We start from the raw sequence: 15,127 nt of genomic DNA on the forward strand, positions 1-15,127 counted from the left end.
ACAGACACCATTTTTCCTTCTTTATTGAAATACATATCATACACCACATAATTAAAAGTCAGTGGTCCACAAGAGGGAGCCAATGTTTTACAAAGGAATTTGTGCATGCGGTCACAAATGTAGTATGTATGGCCGAACTACTCGTAGGATACTTCAATTTAAACACTTCATGCTGACAGACAGCAGGCAGGCAGGCAGGCAGGCAGGCAGGCAGGCAGGCAGGCAGGCAGGCAGGCAGGGGCCTAATTTTGTAGATGGCACAATATATTAGCAACACTGTTACAAAGGCCTCATTCGGGCCTACATCTTAACACACCTGTTGCAACCAGCAAAGATTGCTTGATTGCTTGATTGATTGATTGCATATTGGATGCAATCCAATGCTGAACATGCACAGGTGAAAGCAAGGCACAGGAAATGTTGCAAACGGTCCAGTGAAACTGAGCAAATTGCTACATTTGCCACCTGAAACGTGCTTCTTTGACCCTGAAAAGAATTCTCAGAAAGTGTTAAATGACAACTTGCTGGGCTGATTTCAATTCAATCTGTTTTTGGAAACCGGATCAGAGAAGGGGTGCACTGTTCCCGGAGATACTGCAATAACGGGTCAATGCGTGGAGTGGACAGAGCAAGCTCCATTTCCAGCTCCCTGTTCTAAAAATCCATTTAATATATGGTCCCCAAATAGGGGACGTATCAGATATTAAACTGATAAGAACAGATACTACACTTGATCTTAGCCAAAAGGCCGAGAAGCGATAGCCTGAAATGGTTTGCCACTCCAGACGCCCCATGGCCCACAACCAGGACTCACTGTGGAGAGAGCCCAAAAGATGATTGCCCAGGGGAAGACATTTTTTTTCTAAACTCTGGATGCCTTCTCAAATGGCAGTTCTGGTGTGTGTGGGGGCGTGTGGGGGGTGTGTGGGGGTGTGTGGGGGTGTGTTCAATTTGGGCCCAACGCGTTTTTAAAAAATCTGCCTAACTCCGCCTAATCTGCATAACGCCGCCTGATCTGCATAACTCCGCCCATCTGAACACACCCTCCATCCCTTTGGCGCTCCAGAGTGCAACTATTAGTGCAAGTCTGCAAATTGCCCCTTTAAAAAAAAAAAAGACAATCCCCCTACCATGTGGTCTGCTGCTGTTCCAGCAGCAGACTGAAGACGGCGCCATTTTTCTCTGCCTTAGATAAGTCCAGAGCCCATTGTGACACGTGAGAGTTCCGGAGTCAATGGCTGAAGGCCCCATTGTGACAGCAGCAGCAGGTGAAGGTTCCGTGCATAGATTCTATCTACTGCAGGCGGGCAGGCAGCAGCAGCGCACCCAGTTGGTCAAAAGCATTAGAATACTACTCACACAGTACAAGACAAAATAGACAAGACTAGCACATTCAAGATCATCACAGACACCATTTTTCCTTCTTTATTGAAATACATATCATACACCACATAATTAAAAGTCAGTGGTCCACAAGAGGGAGCCAATGTTTTACAAAGGAATTTGTGCATGCGGTCACAAATGTAGTATGTATGGCCGAACTACTCGTAGGATACTTCAATTTAAACACTTCATGCTGACAGACAGCAGGCAGGCAGGCAGGCAGGCAGGCAGGCAGGCAGGCAGGCAGGCAGGCAGGCAGGGGCCTAATTTTGTAGATGGCACAATATATTAGCAACACTGTTACAAAGGCCTCATTCGGGCCTACATCTTAACACACCTGTTGCAACCAGCAAAGATTGCTTGATTGCTTGATTGATTGATTGCATATTGGATGCAATCCAATGCTGAACATGCACAGGTGAAAGCAAGGCACAGGAAATGTTGCAAACGGTCCAGTGAAACTGAGCAAATTGCTACATTTGCCACCTGAAACGTGCTTCTTTGACCCTGAAAAGAATTCTCAGAAAGTGTTAAATGACAACTTGCTGGGCTGATTTCAATTCAATCTGTTTTTGGAAACCGGATCAGAGAAGGGGTGCACTGTTCCCGGAGATACTGCAATAACGGGTCAATGCGTGGAGTGGACAGAGCAAGCTCCATTTCCAGCTCCCTGTTCTAAAAATCCATTTAATATATGGTCCCCAAATAGGGGACGTATCAGATATTAAACTGATAAGAACAGATACTACACTTGATCTTAGCCAAAAGGCCGAGAAGCGATAGCCTGAAATGGTTTGCCACTCCAGACGCCCCATGGCCCACAACCAGGACTCACTGTGGAGAGAGCCCAAAAGATGATTGCCCAGGGGAAGACATTTTTTTTCTAAACTCTGGATGCCTTCTCAAATGGCAGTTCTGGTGTGTGTGGGGGCGTGTGGGGGGTGTGTGGGGGTGTGTGGGGGTGTGTTCAATTTGGGCCCAACGCGTTTTTAAAAAATCTGCCTAACTCCGCCTAATCTGCATAACGCCGCCTGATCTGCATAACTCCGCCCATCTGAACACACCCTCCATCCCTTTGGCGCTCCAGAGTGCAACTATTAGTGCAAGTCTGCAAATTGCCCCTTTAAAAAAAAAAAAGACAATCCCCCTACCATGTGGTCTGCTGCTGTTCCAGCAGCAGACTGAAGACGGCGCCATTTTTCTCTGCCTTAGATAAGTCCAGAGCCCATTGTGACACGTGAGAGTTCCGGAGTCAATGGCTGAAGGCCCCATTGTGACAGCAGCAGCAGGTGAAGGTTCCGTGCATAGATTCTATCTACTGCAGGCGGGCAGGCAGCAGCAGCGCACCCAGTTGGTCAAAAGCATTAGAATACTACTCACACAGTACAAGACAAAATAGACAAGACTAGCACATTCAAGATCATCACAGACACCATTTTTCCTTCTTTATTGAAATACATATCATACACCACATAATTAAAAGTCAGTGGTCCACAAGAGGGAGCCAATGTTTTACAAAGGAATTTGTGCATGCGGTCACAAATGTAGTATGTATGGCCGAACTACTCGTAGGATACTTCAATTTAAACACTTCATGCTGACAGACAGCAGGCAGGCAGGCAGGCAGGCAGGCAGGCAGGCAGGCAGGCAGGCAGGCAGGCAGGGGCCTAATTTTGTAGATGGCACAATATATTAGCAACACTGTTACAAAGGCCTCATTCGGGCCTACATCTTAACACACCTGTTGCAACCAGCAAAGATTGCTTGATTGCTTGATTGATTGATTGCATATTGGATGCAATCCAATGCTGAACATGCACAGGTGAAAGCAAGGCACAGGAAATGTTGCAAACGGTCCAGTGAAACTGAGCAAATTGCTACATTTGCCACCTGAAACGTGCTTCTTTGACCCTGAAAAGAATTCTCAGAAAGTGTTAAATGACAACTTGCTGGGCTGATTTCAATTCAATCTGTTTTTGGAAACCGGATCAGAGAAGGGGTGCACTGTTCCCGGAGATACTGCAATAACGGGTCAATGCGTGGAGTGGACAGAGCAAGCTCCATTTCCAGCTCCCTGTTCTAAAAATCCATTTAATATATGGTCCCCAAATAGGGGACGTATCAGATATTAAACTGATAAGAACAGATACTACACTTGATCTTAGCCAAAAGGCCGAGAAGCGATAGCCTGAAATGGTTTGCCACTCCAGACGCCCCATGGCCCACAACCAGGACTCACTGTGGAGAGAGCCCAAAAGATGATTGCCCAGGGGAAGACATTTTTTTTCTAAACTCTGGATGCCTTCTCAAATGGCAGTTCTGGTGTGTGTGGGGGCGTGTGGGGGGTGTGTGGGGGTGTGTGGGGGTGTGTTCAATTTGGGCCCAACGCGTTTTTAAAAAATCTGCCTAACTCCGCCTAATCTGCATAACGCCGCCTGATCTGCATAACTCCGCCCATCTGAACACACCCTCCATCCCTTTGGCGCTCCAGAGTGCAACTATTAGTGCAAGTCTGCAAATTGCCCCTTTAAAAAAAAAAAAGACAATCCCCCTACCATGTGGTCTGCTGCTGTTCCAGCAGCAGACTGAAGACGGCGCCATTTTTCTCTGCCTTAGATAAGTCCAGAGCCCATTGTGACACGTGAGAGTTCCGGAGTCAATGGCTGAAGGCCCCATTGTGACAGCAGCAGCAGGTGAAGGTTCCGTGCATAGATTCTATCTACTGCAGGCGGGCAGGCAGCAGCAGCGCACCCAGTTGGTCAAAAGCATTAGAATACTACTCACACAGTACAAGACAAAATAGACAAGACTAGCACATTCAAGATCATCACAGACACCATTTTTCCTTCTTTATTGAAATACATATCATACACCACATAATTAAAAGTCAGTGGTCCACAAGAGGGAGCCAATGTTTTACAAAGGAATTTGTGCATGCGGTCACAAATGTAGTATGTATGGCCGAACTACTCGTAGGATACTTCAATTTAAACACTTCATGCTGACAGACAGCAGGCAGGCAGGCAGGCAGGCAGGCAGGCAGGCAGGCAGGCAGGCAGGCAGGCAGGGGCCTAATTTTGTAGATGGCACAATATATTAGCAACACTGTTACAAAGGCCTCATTCGGGCCTACATCTTAACACACCTGTTGCAACCAGCAAAGATTGCTTGATTGCTTGATTGATTGATTGCATATTGGATGCAATCCAATGCTGAACATGCACAGGTGAAAGCAAGGCACAGGAAATGTTGCAAACGGTCCAGTGAAACTGAGCAAATTGCTACATTTGCCACCTGAAACGTGCTTCTTTGACCCTGAAAAGAATTCTCAGAAAGTGTTAAATGACAACTTGCTGGGCTGATTTCAATTCAATCTGTTTTTGGAAACCGGATCAGAGAAGGGGTGCACTGTTCCCGGAGATACTGCAATAACGGGTCAATGCGTGGAGTGGACAGAGCAAGCTCCATTTCCAGCTCCCTGTTCTAAAAATCCATTTAATATATGGTCCCCAAATAGGGGACGTATCAGATATTAAACTGATAAGAACAGATACTACACTTGATCTTAGCCAAAAGGCCGAGAAGCGATAGCCTGAAATGGTTTGCCACTCCAGACGCCCCATGGCCCACAACCAGGACTCACTGTGGAGAGAGCCCAAAAGATGATTGCCCAGGGGAAGACATTTTTTTTCTAAACTCTGGATGCCTTCTCAAATGGCAGTTCTGGTGTGTGTGGGGGCGTGTGGGGGGTGTGTGGGGGTGTGTGGGGGTGTGTTCAATTTGGGCCCAACGCGTTTTTAAAAAATCTGCCTAACTCCGCCTAATCTGCATAACGCCGCCTGATCTGCATAACTCCGCCCATCTGAACACACCCTCCATCCCTTTGGCGCTCCAGAGTGCAACTATTAGTGCAAGTCTGCAAATTGCCCCTTTAAAAAAAAAAAAGACAATCCCCCTACCATGTGGTCTGCTGCTGTTCCAGCAGCAGACTGAAGACGGCGCCATTTTTCTCTGCCTTAGATAAGTCCAGAGCCCATTGTGACACGTGAGAGTTCCGGAGTCAATGGCTGAAGGCCCCATTGTGACAGCAGCAGCAGGTGAAGGTTCCGTGCATAGATTCTATCTACTGCAGGCGGGCAGGCAGCAGCAGCGCACCCAGTTGGTCAAAAGCATTAGAATACTACTCACACAGTACAAGACAAAATAGACAAGACTAGCACATTCAAGATCATCACAGACACCATTTTTCCTTCTTTATTGAAATACATATCATACACCACATAATTAAAAGTCAGTGGTCCACAAGAGGGAGCCAATGTTTTACAAAGGAATTTGTGCATGCGGTCACAAATGTAGTATGTATGGCCGAACTACTCGTAGGATACTTCAATTTAAACACTTCATGCTGACAGACAGCAGGCAGGCAGGCAGGCAGGCAGGCAGGCAGGCAGGCAGGCAGGCAGGCAGGCAGGGGCCTAATTTTGTAGATGGCACAATATATTAGCAACACTGTTACAAAGGCCTCATTCGGGCCTACATCTTAACACACCTGTTGCAACCAGCAAAGATTGCTTGATTGCTTGATTGATTGATTGCATATTGGATGCAATCCAATGCTGAACATGCACAGGTGAAAGCAAGGCACAGGAAATGTTGCAAACGGTCCAGTGAAACTGAGCAAATTGCTACATTTGCCACCTGAAACGTGCTTCTTTGACCCTGAAAAGAATTCTCAGAAAGTGTTAAATGACAACTTGCTGGGCTGATTTCAATTCAATCTGTTTTTGGAAACCGGATCAGAGAAGGGGTGCACTGTTCCCGGAGATACTGCAATAACGGGTCAATGCGTGGAGTGGACAGAGCAAGCTCCATTTCCAGCTCCCTGTTCTAAAAATCCATTTAATATATGGTCCCCAAATAGGGGACGTATCAGATATTAAACTGATAAGAACAGATACTACACTTGATCTTAGCCAAAAGGCCGAGAAGCGATAGCCTGAAATGGTTTGCCACTCCAGACGCCCCATGGCCCACAACCAGGACTCACTGTGGAGAGAGCCCAAAAGATGATTGCCCAGGGGAAGACATTTTTTTTCTAAACTCTGGATGCCTTCTCAAATGGCAGTTCTGGTGTGTGTGGGGGCGTGTGGGGGGTGTGTGGGGGTGTGTGGGGGTGTGTTCAATTTGGGCCCAACGCGTTTTTAAAAAATCTGCCTAACTCCGCCTAATCTGCATAACGCCGCCTGATCTGCATAACTCCGCCCATCTGAACACACCCTCCATCCCTTTGGCGCTCCAGAGTGCAACTATTAGTGCAAGTCTGCAAATTGCCCCTTTAAAAAAAAAAAAGACAATCCCCCTACCATGTGGTCTGCTGCTGTTCCAGCAGCAGACTGAAGACGGCGCCATTTTTCTCTGCCTTAGATAAGTCCAGAGCCCATTGTGACACGTGAGAGTTCCGGAGTCAATGGCTGAAGGCCCCATTGTGACAGCAGCAGCAGGTGAAGGTTCCGTGCATAGATTCTATCTACTGCAGGCGGGCAGGCAGCAGCAGCGCACCCAGTTGGTCAAAAGCATTAGAATACTACTCACACAGTACAAGACAAAATAGACAAGACTAGCACATTCAAGATCATCACAGACACCATTTTTCCTTCTTTATTGAAATACATATCATACACCACATAATTAAAAGTCAGTGGTCCACAAGAGGGAGCCAATGTTTTACAAAGGAATTTGTGCATGCGGTCACAAATGTAGTATGTATGGCCGAACTACTCGTAGGATACTTCAATTTAAACACTTCATGCTGACAGACAGCAGGCAGGCAGGCAGGCAGGCAGGCAGGCAGGCAGGCAGGCAGGCAGGCAGGCAGGGGCCTAATTTTGTAGATGGCACAATATATTAGCAACACTGTTACAAAGGCCTCATTCGGGCCTACATCTTAACACACCTGTTGCAACCAGCAAAGATTGCTTGATTGCTTGATTGATTGATTGCATATTGGATGCAATCCAATGCTGAACATGCACAGGTGAAAGCAAGGCACAGGAAATGTTGCAAACGGTCCAGTGAAACTGAGCAAATTGCTACATTTGCCACCTGAAACGTGCTTCTTTGACCCTGAAAAGAATTCTCAGAAAGTGTTAAATGACAACTTGCTGGGCTGATTTCAATTCAATCTGTTTTTGGAAACCGGATCAGAGAAGGGGTGCACTGTTCCCGGAGATACTGCAATAACGGGTCAATGCGTGGAGTGGACAGAGCAAGCTCCATTTCCAGCTCCCTGTTCTAAAAATCCATTTAATATATGGTCCCCAAATAGGGGACGTATCAGATATTAAACTGATAAGAACAGATACTACACTTGATCTTAGCCAAAAGGCCGAGAAGCGATAGCCTGAAATGGTTTGCCACTCCAGACGCCCCATGGCCCACAACCAGGACTCACTGTGGAGAGAGCCCAAAAGATGATTGCCCAGGGGAAGACATTTTTTTTCTAAACTCTGGATGCCTTCTCAAATGGCAGTTCTGGTGTGTGTGGGGGCGTGTGGGGGGTGTGTGGGGGTGTGTGGGGGTGTGTTCAATTTGGGCCCAACGCGTTTTTAAAAAATCTGCCTAACTCCGCCTAATCTGCATAACGCCGCCTGATCTGCATAACTCCGCCCATCTGAACACACCCTCCATCCCTTTGGCGCTCCAGAGTGCAACTATTAGTGCAAGTCTGCAAATTGCCCCTTTAAAAAAAAAAAAGACAATCCCCCTACCATGTGGTCTGCTGCTGTTCCAGCAGCAGACTGAAGACGGCGCCATTTTTCTCTGCCTTAGATAAGTCCAGAGCCCATTGTGACACGTGAGAGTTCCGGAGTCAATGGCTGAAGGCCCCATTGTGACAGCAGCAGCAGGTGAAGGTTCCGTGCATAGATTCTATCTACTGCAGGCGGGCAGGCAGCAGCAGCGCACCCAGTTGGTCAAAAGCATTAGAATACTACTCACACAGTACAAGACAAAATAGACAAGACTAGCACATTCAAGATCATCACAGACACCATTTTTCCTTCTTTATTGAAATACATATCATACACCACATAATTAAAAGTCAGTGGTCCACAAGAGGGAGCCAATGTTTTACAAAGGAATTTGTGCATGCGGTCACAAATGTAGTATGTATGGCCGAACTACTCGTAGGATACTTCAATTTAAACACTTCATGCTGACAGACAGCAGGCAGGCAGGCAGGCAGGCAGGCAGGCAGGCAGGCAGGCAGGCAGGCAGGCAGGGGCCTAATTTTGTAGATGGCACAATATATTAGCAACACTGTTACAAAGGCCTCATTCGGGCCTACATCTTAACACACCTGTTGCAACCAGCAAAGATTGCTTGATTGCTTGATTGATTGATTGCATATTGGATGCAATCCAATGCTGAACATGCACAGGTGAAAGCAAGGCACAGGAAATGTTGCAAACGGTCCAGTGAAACTGAGCAAATTGCTACATTTGCCACCTGAAACGTGCTTCTTTGACCCTGAAAAGAATTCTCAGAAAGTGTTAAATGACAACTTGCTGGGCTGATTTCAATTCAATCTGTTTTTGGAAACCGGATCAGAGAAGGGGTGCACTGTTCCCGGAGATACTGCAATAACGGGTCAATGCGTGGAGTGGACAGAGCAAGCTCCATTTCCAGCTCCCTGTTCTAAAAATCCATTTAATATATGGTCCCCAAATAGGGGACGTATCAGATATTAAACTGATAAGAACAGATACTACACTTGATCTTAGCCAAAAGGCCGAGAAGCGATAGCCTGAAATGGTTTGCCACTCCAGACGCCCCATGGCCCACAACCAGGACTCACTGTGGAGAGAGCCCAAAAGATGATTGCCCAGGGGAAGACATTTTTTTTCTAAACTCTGGATGCCTTCTCAAATGGCAGTTCTGGTGTGTGTGGGGGCGTGTGGGGGGTGTGTGGGGGTGTGTGGGGGTGTGTTCAATTTGGGCCCAACGCGTTTTTAAAAAATCTGCCTAACTCCGCCTAATCTGCATAACGCCGCCTGATCTGCATAACTCCGCCCATCTGAACACACCCTCCATCCCTTTGGCGCTCCAGAGTGCAACTATTAGTGCAAGTCTGCAAATTGCCCCTTTAAAAAAAAAAAAGACAATCCCCCTACCATGTGGTCTGCTGCTGTTCCAGCAGCAGACTGAAGACGGCGCCATTTTTCTCTGCCTTAGATAAGTCCAGAGCCCATTGTGACACGTGAGAGTTCCGGAGTCAATGGCTGAAGGCCCCATTGTGACAGCAGCAGCAGGTGAAGGTTCCGTGCATAGATTCTATCTACTGCAGGCGGGCAGGCAGCAGCAGCGCACCCAGTTGGTCAAAAGCATTAGAATACTACTCACACAGTACAAGACAAAATAGACAAGACTAGCACATTCAAGATCATCACAGACACCATTTTTCCTTCTTTATTGAAATACATATCATACACCACATAATTAAAAGTCAGTGGTCCACAAGAGGGAGCCAATGTTTTACAAAGGAATTTGTGCATGCGGTCACAAATGTAGTATGTATGGCCGAACTACTCGTAGGATACTTCAATTTAAACACTTCATGCTGACAGACAGCAGGCAGGCAGGCAGGCAGGCAGGCAGGCAGGCAGGCAGGCAGGCAGGCAGGCAGGGGCCTAATTTTGTAGATGGCACAATATATTAGCAACACTGTTACAAAGGCCTCATTCGGGCCTACATCTTAACACACCTGTTGCAACCAGCAAAGATTGCTTGATTGCTTGATTGATTGATTGCATATTGGATGCAATCCAATGCTGAACATGCACAGGTGAAAGCAAGGCACAGGAAATGTTGCAAACGGTCCAGTGAAACTGAGCAAATTGCTACATTTGCCACCTGAAACGTGCTTCTTTGACCCTGAAAAGAATTCTCAGAAAGTGTTAAATGACAACTTGCTGGGCTGATTTCAATTCAATCTGTTTTTGGAAACCGGATCAGAGAAGGGGTGCACTGTTCCCGGAGATACTGCAATAACGGGTCAATGCGTGGAGTGGACAGAGCAAGCTCCATTTCCAGCTCCCTGTTCTAAAAATCCATTTAATATATGGTCCCCAAATAGGGGACGTATCAGATATTAAACTGATAAGAACAGATACTACACTTGATCTTAGCCAAAAGGCCGAGAAGCGATAGCCTGAAATGGTTTGCCACTCCAGACGCCCCATGGCCCACAACCAGGACTCACTGTGGAGAGAGCCCAAAAGATGATTGCCCAGGGGAAGACATTTTTTTTCTAAACTCTGGATGCCTTCTCAAATGGCAGTTCTGGTGTGTGTGGGGGCGTGTGGGGGGTGTGTGGGGGTGTGTGGGGGTGTGTTCAATTTGGGCCCAACGCGTTTTTAAAAAATCTGCCTAACTCCGCCTAATCTGCATAACGCCGCCTGATCTGCATAACTCCGCCCATCTGAACACACCCTCCATCCCTTTGGCGCTCCAGAGTGCAACTATTAGTGCAAGTCTGCAAATTGCCCCTTTAAAAAAAAAAAAGACAATCCCCCTACCATGTGGTCTGCTGCTGTTCCAGCAGCAGACTGAAGACGGCGCCATTTTTCTCTGCCTTAGATAAGTCCAGAGCCCATTGTGACACGTGAGAGTTCCGGAGTCAATGGCTGAAGGCCCCATTGTGACAGCAGCAGCAGGTGAAGGTTCCGTGCATAGATTCTATCTACTGCAGGCGGGCAGGCAGCAGCAGCGCACCCAGTTGGTCAAAAGCATTAGAATACTACTCACACAGTACAAGACAAAATAGACAAGACTAGCACATTCAAGATCATCACAGACACCATTTTTCCTTCTTTATTGAAATACATATCATACACCACATAATTAAAAGTCAGTGGTCCACAAGAGGGAGCCAATGTTTTACAAAGGAATTTGTGCATGCGGTCACAAATGTAGTATGTATGGCCGAACTACTCGTAGGATACTTCAATTTAAACACTTCATGCTGACAGACAGCAGGCAGGCAGGCAGGCAGGCAGGCAGGCAGGCAGGCAGGCAGGCAGGCAGGCAGGGGCCTAATTTTGTAGATGGCACAATATATTAGCAACACTGTTACAAAGGCCTCATTCGGGCCTACATCTTAACACACCTGTTGCAACCAGCAAAGATTGCTTGATTGCTTGATTGATTGATTGCATATTGGATGCAATCCAATGCTGAACATGCACAGGTGAAAGCAAGGCACAGGAAATGTTGCAAACGGTCCAGTGAAACTGAGCAAATTGCTACATTTGCCACCTGAAACGTGCTTCTTTGACCCTGAAAAGAATTCTCAGAAAGTGTTAAATGACAACTTGCTGGGCTGATTTCAATTCAATCTGTTTTTGGAAACCGGATCAGAGAAGGGGTGCACTGTTCCCGGAGATACTGCAATAACGGGTCAATGCGTGGAGTGGACAGAGCAAGCTCCATTTCCAGCTCCCTGTTCTAAAAATCCATTTAATATATGGTCCCCCAAATAGGGGACGTATCAGATATTAAACTGATAAGAACAGATACTACACTTGATCTTAGCCAAAAGGCCGAGAAGCGATAGCCTGAAATGGTTTGCCACTCCAGACGCCCCATGGCCCACAACCAGGACTCACTGTGGAGAGAGCCCAAAAGATGATTGCCCAGGGGAAGACATTTTTTTTCTAAACTCTGGATGCCTTCTCAAATGGCAGTTCTGGTGTGTGTGGGGGCGTGTGGGGGGTGTGTGGGGGTGTGTGGGGGTGTGTTCAATTTGGGCCCAACGCGTTTTTAAAAAATCTGCCTAACTCCGCCTAATCTGCATAACGCCGCCTGATCTGCATAACTCCGCCCATCTGAACACACCCTCCATCCCTTTGGCGCTCCAGAGTGCAACTATTAGTGCAAGTCTGCAAATTGCCCCTTTAAAAAAAAAAAAGACAATCCCCCTACCATGTGGTCTGCTGCTGTTCCAGCAGCAGACTGAAGACGGCGCCATTTTTCTCTGCCTTAGATAAGTCCAGAGCCCATTGTGACACGTGAGAGTTCCGGAGTCAATGGCTGAAGGCCCCATTGTGACAGCAGCAGCAGGTGAAGGTTCCGTGCATAGATTCTATCTACTGCAGGCGGGCAGGCAGCAGCAGCGCACCCAGTTGGTCAAAAGCATTAGAATACTACTCACACAGTACAAGACAAAATAGACAAGACTAGCACATTCAAGATCATCACAGACACCATTTTTCCTTCTTTATTGAAATACATATCATACACCACATAATTAAAAGTCAGTGGTCCACAAGAGGGAGCCAATGTTTTACAAAGGAATTTGTGCATGCGGTCACAAATGTAGTATGTATGGCCGAACTACTCGTAGGATACTTCAATTTAAACACTTCATGCTGACAGACAGCAGGCAGGCAGGCAGGCAGGCAGGCAGGCAGGCAGGCAGGCAGGCAGGCAGGCAGGGGCCTAATTTTGTAGATGGCACAATATATTAGCAACACTGTTACAAAGGCCTCATTCGGGCCTACATCTTAACACACCTGTTGCAACCAGCAAAGATTGCTTGATTGCTTGATTGATTGATTGCATATTGGATGCAATCCAATGCTGAACATGCACAGGTGAAAGCAAGGCACAGGAAATGTTGCAAACGGTCCAGTGAAACTGAGCAAATTGCTACATTTGCCACCTGAAACGTGCTTCTTTGACCCTGAAAAGAATTCTCAGAAAGTGTTAAATGACAACTTGCTGGGCTGATTTCAATTCAATCTGTTTTTGGAAACCGGATCAGAGAAGGGGTGCACTGTTCCCGGAGATACTGCAATAACGGGTCAATGCGTGGAGTGGACAGAGCAAGCTCCATTTCCAGCTCCCTGTTCTAAAAATCCATTTAATATATGGTCCCCAAATAGGGGACGTATCAGATATTAAACTGATAAGAACAGATACTACACTTGATCTTAGCCAAAAGGCCGAGAAGCGATAGCCTGAAATGGTTTGCCACTCCAGACGCCCCATGGCCCACAACCAGGACTCACTGTGGAGAGAGCCCAAAAGATGATTGCCCAGGGGAAGACATTTTTTTTCTAAACTCTGGATGCCTTCTCAAATGGCAGTTCTGGTGTGTGTGGGGGCGTGTGGGGGGTGTGTGGGGGTGTGTGGGGGTGTGTTCAATTTGGGCCCAACGCGTTTTAAAAAATCTGCCTAACTCCGCCTAATCTGCATAACGCCGCCTGATCTGCATAACTCCGCCCATCTGAACACACCCTCCATCCCTTTGGCGCTCCAGAGTGCAACTATTAGTGCAAGTCTGCAAATTGCCCCTTTAAAAAAAAAAAAGACAATCCCCCTACCATGTGGTCTGCTGCTGTTCCAGCAGCAGACTGAAGACGGCGCCATTTTTCTCTGCCTTAGATAAGTCCAGAGCCCATTGTGACACGTGAGAGTTCCGGAGTCAATGGCTGAAGGCCCCATTGTGACAGCAGCAGCAGGTGAAGGTTCCGTGCATAGATTCTATCTACTGCAGGCGGGCAGGCAGCAGCAGCGCACCCAGTTGGTCAAAAGCATTAGAATACTACTCACACAGTACAAGACAAAATAGACAAGACTAGCACATTCAAGATCATCACAGACACCATTTTTCCTTCTTTATTGAAATACATATCATACACCACATAATTAAAAGTCAGTGGTCCACAAGAGGGAGCCAATGTTTTACAAAGGAATTTGTGCATGCGGTCACAAATGTAGTATGTATGGCCGAACTACTCGTAGGATACTTCAATTTAAACACTTCATGCTGACAGACAGCAGGCAGGCAGGCAGGCAGGCAGGCAGGCAGGCAGGCAGGCAGGCAGGCAGGCAGGGGCCTAATTTTGTAGATGGCACAATATATTAGCAACACTGTTACAAAGGCCTCATTCGGGCCTACATCTTAACACACCTGTTGCAACCAGCAAAGATTGCTTGATTGCTTGATTGATTGATTGCATATTGGATGCAATCCAATGCTGAACATGCACAGGTGAAAGCAAGGCACAGGAAATGTTGCAAACGGTCCAGTGAAACTGAGCAAATTGCTACATTTGCCACCTGAAACGTGCTTCTTTGACCCTGAAAAGAATTCTCAGAAAGTGTTAAATGACAACTTGCTGGGCTGATTTCAATTCAATCTGTTTTTGGAAACCGGATCAGAGAAGGGGTGCACTGTTCCCGGAGATACTGCAATAACGGGTCAATGCGTGGAGTGGACAGAGCAAGCTCCATTTCCAGCTCCCTGTTCTAAAAATCCATTTAATATATGGTCCCCAAATAGGGGACGTATCAGATATTAAACTGATAAGAACAGATACTACACTTGATCTTAGCCAAAAGGCCGAGAAGCGATAGCCTGAAATGGTTTGCCACTCCAGACGCCCCATGGCCCACAACCAGGACTCACTGTGGAGAGAGCCCAAAAGATGATTGCCCAGGGGAAGACATTTTTTTTCTAAACTCTGGATGCCTTCTCAAATGGCAGTTCTGGTGTGTGTGGGGGCGTGTGGGGGGTGTGTGGGGGTGTGTGGGGGTGTGTTCAATTTGGGCCCAACGCGTTTTTAAAAAATCTGCCTAACTCCGCCTAATCTGCATAACGCCGCCTGATCTGCATAACTCCGCCCATCTGAACACACCCTCCATCCCTTTGGCGCTCCAGAGTGCAACTATTAGTGCAAGT

The 15,127-nt window shown here is 47.0% G+C and overlaps 11 non-coding genes across 11 annotated transcripts; all 11 read right to left on the bottom strand.

Moving 5' to 3' along the window:
* Nucleotides 1–569: 569 nt before the first annotated feature.
* On the bottom strand, nt 570–760 carry LOC138656251 (U2 spliceosomal RNA). The gene has a single exon (XR_011316837.1). It is a non-coding gene; the product is annotated as a U2 spliceosomal RNA (small nuclear RNA).
* A 1,213-nt stretch (nt 761–1,973) lies between these two features.
* LOC138656253 (U2 spliceosomal RNA) lies at nt 1,974–2,164 on the bottom strand. Its single transcript, XR_011316839.1, has one exon. It is a non-coding gene; the product is annotated as a U2 spliceosomal RNA (small nuclear RNA).
* A 1,213-nt stretch (nt 2,165–3,377) lies between these two features.
* On the bottom strand, nt 3,378–3,568 carry LOC138656254 (U2 spliceosomal RNA). Its single transcript, XR_011316840.1, has one exon. It is a non-coding gene; the product is annotated as a U2 spliceosomal RNA (small nuclear RNA).
* A 1,213-nt stretch (nt 3,569–4,781) lies between these two features.
* Nucleotides 4,782–4,972, bottom strand: LOC138656255 (U2 spliceosomal RNA). Its single transcript, XR_011316841.1, has one exon. It is a non-coding gene; the product is annotated as a U2 spliceosomal RNA (small nuclear RNA).
* A 1,213-nt stretch (nt 4,973–6,185) lies between these two features.
* Nucleotides 6,186–6,376, bottom strand: LOC138656256 (U2 spliceosomal RNA). Its single transcript, XR_011316842.1, has one exon. It is a non-coding gene; the product is annotated as a U2 spliceosomal RNA (small nuclear RNA).
* A 1,213-nt stretch (nt 6,377–7,589) lies between these two features.
* On the bottom strand, nt 7,590–7,780 carry LOC138656257 (U2 spliceosomal RNA). Its single transcript, XR_011316843.1, has one exon. It is a non-coding gene; the product is annotated as a U2 spliceosomal RNA (small nuclear RNA).
* A 1,213-nt stretch (nt 7,781–8,993) lies between these two features.
* On the bottom strand, nt 8,994–9,184 carry LOC138656258 (U2 spliceosomal RNA). Its single transcript, XR_011316844.1, has one exon. It is a non-coding gene; the product is annotated as a U2 spliceosomal RNA (small nuclear RNA).
* Nucleotides 9,185–10,397: 1,213 nt separating this feature from the next.
* On the bottom strand, nt 10,398–10,588 carry LOC138656259 (U2 spliceosomal RNA). Its single transcript, XR_011316845.1, has one exon. It is a non-coding gene; the product is annotated as a U2 spliceosomal RNA (small nuclear RNA).
* A 1,213-nt stretch (nt 10,589–11,801) lies between these two features.
* Nucleotides 11,802–11,993, bottom strand: LOC138656263 (U2 spliceosomal RNA). The gene has a single exon (XR_011316848.1). It is a non-coding gene; the product is annotated as a U2 spliceosomal RNA (small nuclear RNA).
* Nucleotides 11,994–13,206: 1,213 nt separating this feature from the next.
* LOC138656260 (U2 spliceosomal RNA) lies at nt 13,207–13,397 on the bottom strand. Its single transcript, XR_011316846.1, has one exon. It is a non-coding gene; the product is annotated as a U2 spliceosomal RNA (small nuclear RNA).
* Nucleotides 13,398–14,609: 1,212 nt separating this feature from the next.
* LOC138656261 (U2 spliceosomal RNA) lies at nt 14,610–14,800 on the bottom strand. The gene has a single exon (XR_011316847.1). It is a non-coding gene; the product is annotated as a U2 spliceosomal RNA (small nuclear RNA).
* Between the last annotated feature and the right edge of the window lie 327 nt (nt 14,801–15,127).

This window comes from Ranitomeya imitator, unplaced genomic scaffold (assembly GCF_032444005.1).
Source record: "Ranitomeya imitator isolate aRanImi1 unplaced genomic scaffold, aRanImi1.pri SCAFFOLD_1567, whole genome shotgun sequence".
Taxonomy (NCBI): Eukaryota; Metazoa; Chordata; class Amphibia; order Anura; family Dendrobatidae; genus Ranitomeya; species Ranitomeya imitator.